Consider the following 10160-nt stretch of genomic DNA (forward strand, 5'->3'; position numbering starts at 1 on the left):
GTCTACTGAGTGAAGTAAGTCAGACAGAGAAGTATCTTATGACATACCTTCTATGTGGAATCTCAAAAGAAATGATACAAATTAACTTACTTACAAAACAGAAACAGACTCATCCACTTAAAGAGAACTATCTTATGGCTGCAGGGGGGAAGGATAGGGGGAAGGGATAGTTAGGGAGTTTGGAATGGACATATACACACTGTGCTATTTAAAATGGGTAACCAACAAGGACTTACTGAGTAGCACATGGAACTTTGCTCAATGTTATGTGGCAGCCTGGATGGGAGGGGAGTTTGGGGGAGAATGGATCCATGTATATGTATGGTTGAGTCCCTTTGCTGTTCATCTGAAACTATCACAACATTGTTCATTGGCTATGCCCAACACAAAATAAAAAGTTGTTTTTTTTTAAAAAAAAGAAAGATGGCAATGAATAGCACAGTTGAATTTGAGACACTGAATTGATTTATAACAGAGTAACTTACCTGGAGTCGAGAATCCTGATGAAGCCATCCCAGTAGGCAGACACTGGGGGGTGCTGGGGGCAAAAGGGAGGCGGGGCTTTCATGCCCTTAATTGTGAGCCAACCACGCCTGCTCAGAAAGCCCCCAGCCCTGGTGGCTACGCCAGAGAGAAGGAGACCAGGGAAAGGAGAGGGGAGACACAGAGAAGGGAAGAGAGTGCTGTCTGCAGAGAGAGAGAGTTTGTGATCAGGAATGGGCCACATGGGGAGGTTGAGGGGGCGCAGATTGGATACATGGGGCTCAGAAGCACGGGGTGTTCCTGGGTCTGGCAATCCGAAGCCCTTCGGTTTCTCCAGCATGAGTAAAGTGGGGGGCGGGGGTGATGAAGGGGCTTCCCCCATTTGGGAGGCACTGACTTCCCAGGACTTTGCAGGCCCCACAGACCAACATCGCCTGAACCGGGGTGCCGGTCCCAGGATGCACGTGCAAGCGGAGTGGCGGCCACATCAACTGTTGACTGGATGCAGGTGATCTTTTGTGTTGGTTTTATCGTGAGTTTCTAACATTCTTTGTGGTTGATAGGGAGAACAGTGAAATTCCTGCCTCCTGGTGCTCTTGGCGGCCCCTATAAGGGCCATTGTTATGTGGAAGACAGTATCAAATACCTAACAAATACCAAAAAATGTCGATTCCCAAGCCTTTTTTGACTCTCTCTGCTCAGTCCCTCAGTCGTGTCCAACTCTTTGCGACCCCATGGACTACATAGCTCACAAGGCTCCTCTGTCCATGGAATTTTTCAGGCATGAATACTGAAGTGGGTTGCCATCTCCTACTCCAGGGGGTCTTCCCTACTTTAGGATTGAAACTGCATCTCTTGTATCTCCTGCATTGGCAGGTGGATTCTTTATCACTAGCGCTGGCTATGAGACACTGGGCATTGGTGAGACCCTGGTCAAAAATCTAGTCCGTTTTCTCCCTGGTGTATTTTTTTTTTTTTATAAATTTATTTATTTTAGTTGGGGACTAATTACTTTACAATATTGTAATAGTTTTTCCCTGGTGTATTTTTATATCATTAATGTCTCCATCACAGAGAAAGGGAAGAGTTGCTATTCTTTGCTTTAATAGTGGGACTTTGGGTATTTGGTCCCCAAGAAAAATAGTCCTGCATGTGTGACTATGGCATGGAGGGGGCCTATGAAGAAACAAAGAATTTATCTTGAGAAAAAAAAGGAAGAGTGGGAATCCAAGTGGAAGAGCAGGGTTGTTATCTCCAGCAGGGACCTTCTGATGGATGCTGTGCGTGCCTGCCTGCCTCCACCTGCCTAAAGGTGGTTTCCTTTTCTGATGCCATCCCTCCTCCCCTTCACCAGGTGGGCCACTCACTGGTCTTGGGGCACAGGTAGTCAGTCATGCGTCTGACCCCATTCCAGGCACAGGCAGCGTAATGAGCTGACTCTAAAATAGGCTGAGCTCAGTGTCAACTCACACCAGGAAAGCCCTCAAATCAACCCACTTTGGAAAACTCAGGAGTTGAGAGCTGAATTCTGCAGCATTTGTTTCTGAAACCTCAACAGACTAAGGGCTTGAGAAACAGCCAGAGAAGGTCAAGTGTCCCCAGGCAGGCAGCATGGGGGGCCTTGACCAGGGAGCAAGTCCCAAATCATCCAAGAGATCATTCCATCTGATCTGTGTTCAGCTTTGATAATTCCATGTCAGTTCCGTGAAGAAATTCCCTGAGTGAAACTCTGATTAGTGAGGCTTGTCTGGACATAGACAGGCTTGGAGCTGGCTTAGCACAGAGGCCAGAACCCTGACTGTGACTCCAGGCCCGGGCTAGCGTCCTCAAAGACCGAATGTGAGTTTTTTAGTTTCTTAAACCCTTTGAGCATTTAGAAAATGATGCTATTAGACCAGATTAGCTTTAAGATCTGTTCAAGAATGAACGTTTCATGATATTCTGTGAGTACTAGAACACATGGAATAGTTTAATTATCATTACTAAATATAATAGCCCCCAGGTTGCCAAGTATTTGAATAAAAACAGCAAGAAAAGGCTTCATCACCGGAGCCTTCTTTATAGAAGTTCCATGTCATTTTCAGATTATTTGGTTTCATCTGGATAGTCCATGTCAGTACACCCTAACCTCTCTGCAAATTCCTTGTATTGATCCGGCCAAGTTGGCCTAATGATCATTTTTTCCAGATGAGGAAATCAAGGTTGGGGAGGAAAGCAGTCAGTTCCCAGTGTCACAGCTGGACACTGCAGGACTAGGCACCAGAGTCTGGACCACTGTGCCATGCTCACGGACCCATTCCCGAGCCCCCATGACTAAAGCCAGGTGGGTGTTTGCCTTTTCACCCATATTGGACTGAAGTTTTCACTTTTCATTCAGCTGTTTGTATGCTATCTGCAAAGCTACAAGGTACTTTTTTCTTCAAGGTGGCACAGGGTACCTTGAAGGGTCGGATCCTTGGAGTTCTGATTCCATGGCAATACTTCAATCACGCAGAGTCAATTCAGCAACAGCTTCTGTGATTTTAATCAAGTAACATTTCTGTGCTAAGGCAAAACCAAACACAATTTAAAAATGAAAAAGAGCCACTTCCAATCAACCTGACTCCCCCCTGAAAGCACGTTAGCTGGGAATCTTCTTGGGCCCTCCTCTAATTGTCTAATTAATGCGATATTAAACTGACACCAAGCAAATGGGAGCCGAGTTGTGTGCTAACAGTTTGGGCAAGCTGAGAAGAATGTAATTTCTGCAAGGAAGCCAGATGGGAGGGGAACACAGGAAAGGATGCCTGGGTGCTAATTTGCAGTTTGATGGACTCTCTTTGTAAAAATAAACACTTTTGCAGGAGTCTAAGGAAAGCAAATGTCATCCGTTTCATATCACACAATGCCTACTGGTAGACACCGAAAACGTGCTCGTAAGAGTCATGTCTAATTAAAGCAGAGAAGTTTGCCTCTTTATAAGATCATTGCAATGGCTGTTACAGGCAAAGAGATTTGAGCTGAATGAAGAGATGGATGCACCAACGTGCTGAGTGTAGATACTGCAAGCTCCTTGTTCTGGGAGTGGCCAGAGGTCCAGGTGATGGAGCCGTGAGCCAGTTTATCATGTTTTCAGATGCAACCTGCCCACTGGAGACATCATCCAGGGAGGGAGTGTTGTTCTGGCGGGCCTCCTCCATCAGGTTTGAGCCTAGTCAGGGAGAGGCGAGATTTTTTGCACTCCATTCCTGAATGACTAGTTGAGGTTCTAGTGGAATCGAGAGTCATAACCCAGGGGCCATGGGTGCATAGCACGGCAAGTTCACAGCCCTACTGAAGGCAGACTCCCTTCAAGAAGGAACTTGTTGCCCCAGCCATTGGGATTGAGGCCAACAGACACAACAGGTTCAGGGGTCTGCCTCGTGCAAGACCACACATTCTGGGGGCACCTTGTATCAGGTCATTGGTCAGGCAAGAGGAGCATGGAGTTCTAGCTGTGTCCCCTCCAAAGTGGGACCTCTGAGGGACATCCTATCTCCAGAGACCCCCTACTGGATGGTGAAGTCTTTGCCCAGCTTGCATCACAACTTCAAATTCTCTCCCACTGCCCAATCCTTCAGTCTCTCTTTCCCTTCATGGGCATCCATCCCTATAGACATTTTGCCAAACTCAGTCTCAGCATCCGCTTCTGGGGTACCCAGCCTGGGACACTCTATTTCCTCATGTTTTTGCTCTGTCTGTTTTCTGCGGAGATTAGCAACAGTTAGCAAAAATGATCCTGTATAATAAAGGAGTCCTTGTGTTGAATTTCAGGGATGTTGGTGAAAGTGGGGAATATTTTGTTCTGCTTGGACTCCAAGGAATCTGAAGGCTTGGGCTAGGAACCTGAATGAGTGACCTTAGCTCCCCTTCAGCAGTAAGAACCATGGTTTTGTGTGGCTGCACCCCTGTTCAGACCAGACTGGGTGGGCAGGAGCCTTAGCCCTCAGGGGTTACGCAGAAGCCTCTGGAGGCACAAGAGGATTAATTTAGATAGTCCAGATGATCATTTCTCAGTGTATTCAGATAAGCCCAAAGGCCCATCCATGGCTGAAAAGTAGCTTGAGTATTTGTGTTTTCAGAAACAGACAGACAAATTCTGCTTCCCCTCAGATGGCACCGGATCTCCAAGATGGAATTGAGCCTGAAGACCCAATGGCAAACTGTTGAAGTAGATGTGGACATAGACTGTGGGACTTTATTGCACAAGCATTGCTAGGCAGGTTGATAAGTAGGAGTGGTACTGTACTAGAGAAAGAACTACTGCCCAACACAAATGGTGCGGGCAGACCAGCCGCTAAACTGACCCTCCATAAGCCCACGAGAGTCCCAGGGAACTGTCCTCAGGACTCTGGTTAGGATGTAAGATTCAACCATCCACAAGGGATTAAATCCATCACACCCAGACATTTCACCAGGACAGGCTCAGGCTTCCTCTAGAACATGAGAAGGAAATGCTGTGGCTCAATATTTACATGAAGCTAATTGTTATTTTGGTTTTATTCGTGGCTTAGGAACATAGCTCATAATGAAGGCTAAAGTGTCTCAGCTACCACTCATGTGGTGGGGCTTCAGACCCGGGGCAGAGGAAGCCCGTTAACTCAAAACTTGGCAAAACAGGAATTATTAGAAAACATACTGGCATCTAGTGATTAGAGGAGAGTGGACCCTAAATTGAAACCAGGAGACAAAACCACCATGGACTTTTTCTGCAAACCACAGAGTAGGATGCAATTTCAACCGAACTGAAATGAACAAGACTTAAGAATGGAGGAAGATTAAAGATAACTCATTCAGGGACGTTCCGATGGTCCTGATTTGATACTTGATGGTCCATTAGAATCCTTGGAAAGTATAAAAGGAGAAATGCATTGTTGCCAATTTCCACAGGGTCATCAGGCAGACACCTTCTGGCCTGCCTTCCTGGTGGCCATTCTGTGCAGATCTCCATCTTCTCAAGGATCCTCCTTAGAATCACAGAACACTAGAAAGAGATGAGATTTCAAGATGCTTCCATGCCACAGATGAGGAAACTGAAATCTAAATGGGGTGGGACTTACCTGAGCCCACACACACTGACTCCCTGGTACCACGTGGGGAGCAGGCGTTCTGTCTTCTAACTCATATTCTTCCTGCAGAGCTGTGTTGACTTGACATATGTAGCCTTATAATTATTCAGAAGCCAAGCAAAGAAAATCCTGCTACATCCCTAATGCCCTCTGGAGTCACAACACGTCATCCAAAAGCTTGAGCGTTGTTGAGCTCATGAAATGTATCTGAGGTCTATTGCACACTCTCTACCCTGGGAGACCACCCCAAGCCTCCTCTGAGAAAGAGCTCCAGTAAGGACATTTGTAGACCGTGACTTGAGTCTGGTTGGTTATTTGGGGAAAGCACAAGAGGAAGGAAGAAGAGAGACTTCTTGTGTCTACTCTAGGGCAAAGAGGGTGGGTGGGGTGGAATAGGAGATCAGTGACAGCCTAACCTGTGCTCTTGTCTGCTTTCCCAATCTCTTCCAGACAACTCCGGTCTCCCCCTGTCATGGAGCTACACAGAGGCTGGAGTAGCAATAGGAGTTGGTCATCACTCCAGGACTGCTCACAACAGACACTAGACATAGACACAAGCACCAGAGAGCCTGTGATCAACAGGCTCAAAGGAATTAGTGTGTAGGGACTAACTGTGATGAGCAAGAGGCAGTTTGTGGGGTAGTTCTCTTCATTATTCCTGCTTCCAATAGTCAACAGTTGTTTTACAAATTATGAAGTTCCTCCTAATATTAAGTATTCACACAAATCCCTAGGTCCTCCTCAGTCTTTTCCTTTAGAGATCGCACAAAGGCACAGCCTCTGAATGATAGTTCCCTACAGTGCCACAGACCACAAGTCTCATTCATCGTTAAGGTGCAGAGTTTTAACTGTGATGTCACAGGCAAAAACGGTTCTTGCCTCCTGACTTTGTTGCACTCCCACTTGACCTGTACGTACTGTGTTAGTTGGTGGTTTAAATGCTTCTTTCTATGTAAGTATGGGTAGGCTAGGAGGTAAGCTGATTAGAATGGTGTGTGAACACACGTGCTAAGTCGCTTCAGTTGTGTCTGACTCTTTGCGACCTTATGGACTGTAGCTCGCCAGGCTCCTTTGTCCTTGGGACTCTCCAGGCAAGAATAGTGGAGTGGGTTGCCATGCCATCCTCCAGGGGATCTTCCTGACCCAAGGATTGAACCTGCAACTCCTACGGCTCCTGCATTGCAGGCGAATCCTTTACCACTGAGCCACCGGGGAAGCCCTGATGAGAATGTTAAAAGTTCATCAAAGGTGAAATGTACAAGATGGTGGTAACACTCAGGTTGTCCATTTGAACTTAAGAATGGGGCGTGAAGAGATGGATTGGCAGCTGTGTATGTGGACAAGGAAGGCAAGGCTCATCAGCTTGGGCCTGTCCTTACAGTGACCCTGTTGAGTTCCTGCTATTTAGTAAAATAAGTTCCTTATCCTGGTTCTATTTTTAGAAATATCCTGGCTATTTTCAGCCTTTAACTCTATCATATATATCAGTTTCCTATAATTCACTTAAAAACATCTCACTTGGGGTTTTGATTGACTGTATGAATTGACTGGGGAAAATTGATAATATTTAAGTTACCTATTCATTTGTATGTTTCTTTTATAATATTATCTCTTCATAAATGTTTAAAATTTTCTTTATAGGTGGCTTGAACTTTTGACAGTTGCAGCTTACATGATGTCTTCTCTTTGTTTTCAGTATGTTTCAGCTTATATTTACAATAGCAGTTGAAATTTTTGTATGGATCTTGTGTGCAGTCACCTTGCTAAACTCTCTTACTGCTTCTAATCATTTATTGATATATGACAGTTTTATTCAAAACTTTCTAAATTTTCCTAAATCTATTCAATTTTTTTCTGATCTCATTGCACTGGCTGCACTCATCAGTTCAGGGTTGCCTAGATGTGAGGAGAGAATAAATTTTTCTCTCATTCTTAACTTTAAAGAGAATGCTTCTAACACTTTCCTATTCCTATAGAAAGGTGCCTGTATTAAATTCTTAATAGACTTCATTTACTGAGTAAAGGAAATTTACTTCTATTTCCTAATTTAGTAAAAGTCTTACCATGAATAGGTGCCGAATGTTAGCAAATGTTTTTCTGCATCTGTCAAAATGTTCATATATAGCTTACCTCTTTTGTTCAGTTTTAATCAGTGAATGTGATGAATTATATTCTGAAATGTGCTAATATTAAACCATCCTTGTATGCTTGGGAAAAACTCAACTTGTGTGCATATAATAATTATATTTGCTAATACTTTGTTTAGTAGTTTTGATTGTATGCTAATGAATGACATGGTCCAGTAATCCTGCCTTATGCTAATTTTGGCATTAGGGTTATACTGGCTTTATAGAATAAATAGGGTTATTTGAGGCATATTCTCTCCTTTTCTGCTATCTAAAAAGAAAATAATATACTCCTTGAAAGTTAGATAGTACTTGCATAGACTAAGATCATGGCATCCAGTCCCATCACTTCATGGCAAATAGATGGAGAAACAATGGAAACAGTGACAGACTTTATTTTCTTGTGCTCCAAAATCCCTGCAGATGGTGACTGTAGCCATGAATTAACAGACTCTTGCTCCGTGGGAGAAAAGCTATGACCAACCTAGACAGCATGTTAAAAAGCAGAGACATTACTTTGCCAACAAACGTCTGACTAGTCAAAGCTATGGTTTTTCTAGTAGTACGGATGTGAGAGTTGGACCATAAAGAAAGCTGAGTGCTGAAGAATTGATGCTTTTGAACTGTGGTATTGGAGAAGACTCGAGATTCCCTTGGGCTGCAAGGAGATTGAACCAGTCAATCTAAAGGAAATCAGTCCTGAATATTCATTGGAAGGACTGATGCTGAAGCTGAAGCTCCAATACTTTGGCCCCCAGATGCGAAGAACTGACTTCTTGGAAAAGACCCTGATGCTGGGAAAGACTGAAGGCAGGAGGAGATGAGAACAACAGAGGATGGCATCACCGATTCAACAGAAATGAGTTTGAGCAAGCTCTGGGAGTTGGTGATGGACAGGGAAGCATGGAGAGCTGCAGTCCACGGCATTGCAAAGAGTCAGACACGACTGAGCAACTGAACTGAACTGATAAAATCATCTGGCCTGATGTTTTCTTTCTGGGTCAGTTTTAATTGCTGTATCAATTAATATAAGACTATTCAACTTATTATTTTTTAAATTTAGTTCTAATATTTTTCTAAGTACAGTATTTATTCACTTCACCTAAGTTTTCAAAGTTACCAGCAAATATTGTTATATTATTTTCCCATCTTTTCTAAATTTTTCTTTATCTGTGTTTATGGCCCAAATTTTCTCATGTTTTTCATTTATTATTTAATTTTTACCTTCTCTTGTTCAATCTTGTCAGAAATTTGATTTTTTTTTGTCTCTGTCCCAACTTTTGACTTTATTAATCTTTTATGCTATCTTTGTATTTTATTTTGTTGATTTCTGCTCTTAATTTTATTATTTCCTCCTGCTTTCTATGGTTTTATTTTGTTTTTCTCATTTCTTAAGAGAGACACTTCTTAATTTTGAGGCTTCCTTTTATATATATGTAATTAATGGCTTGTATTAGAAAATATGTTACTACATATCACACAAGTTTTGACACATTTTGTTTTCCTTATTGAGTTCTAAATTGTTAAAATATTAATTATAACTTCTTCTTTAACATGTAAGCTTTTTAGCATTCATATTAAAATTTCCAAATGAAATGTTGAAACATTTTAAAACTTATAATAAAATTATTTCATCATCAAAGGTGATAGCCTGCATAATTTTTTTGAAATTTAATTTTTCAAGGCTTCCTTTTTCCTTAAGTGAAAGTGAAAGTCTCTCAGTTGTGTCCAACTCTTTGCGACCCCACAGACTATATAGTCCATGGAATTCTCTAGGCTAGAATACAAGAGTGGGTAGCTTTTCCCTTCTGCAGGGGATCTTCCCAACCCAGGGATCGAACTCAGGTCTCCCACATTGCAGGTGGATTCTTTACCAGCTGAGCCACAAGGGAAGCCTTAATACCTAGTCAATTTTTTCTAAATGACCTATGCATAGTTTAAAAAAGTGTCTCTTCTCTAATTATTGGAGGAACTCTGTACTTGTTCATTGGTCAAGATTCTTAACTAAGTTTTTCATATCTTTTATACCCCTTCTAATTATTTTCTACTTGTAATATCAATAACCAGGAGGGATGTGCTGATATCTTCAAATAGGATGGAGGATTTTTCTACTTATCTTGATATATTTTGCTCCACATGTGTTGTGGCTTAAAGTTTAAAAACAATTGAAGTTGCTATGATTTCTAAACTTACATTTTATCATGTGAACTTCTCTATTTATTTTATTAATGTAGCTAACCAAGCTTTCTCTTACTTAATATTTGTCATATTTTCCCCATCATTTTACTGTCAACCTTGTATTGTGTCTTTTGTAAATAGCATATACATTGATTAATAAAATCTAATCTAATTTTTTCTTTTCCTTGATGAATTTCATCCATTTATGTTTACTTGAATTATGCACATACATAAGCTAGTTTCTGACATTTTGGTAGATTATATTAGCATGCCCCATTATTTATTT

The 10160-nt window shown here is 42.3% G+C and overlaps 1 long non-coding RNA gene across 1 annotated transcript; it reads left to right on the top strand.

The window, feature by feature from the left end:
• The first annotated feature begins 633 nt into the window (after positions 1 to 633).
• On the top strand, positions 634 to 9338 carry LOC145503754 (uncharacterized). The gene is made up of 4 exons (XR_014051726.1): positions 634 to 706; positions 888 to 991; positions 2671 to 2806; positions 6021 to 9338. It is a non-coding gene; the product is annotated as an uncharacterized LOC145503754 (long non-coding RNA).
• Positions 9339 to 10160: the final 822 nt, after the last annotated feature.

The sequence above is a fragment of the Giraffa tippelskirchi genome, chromosome 4, assembly GCF_054371585.1.
Source record: "Giraffa tippelskirchi isolate mGirTip1 chromosome 4, T2T-mGirTip1v1.2.pri, whole genome shotgun sequence".
Taxonomy (NCBI): domain Eukaryota; kingdom Metazoa; phylum Chordata; class Mammalia; order Artiodactyla; family Giraffidae; genus Giraffa; species Giraffa tippelskirchi.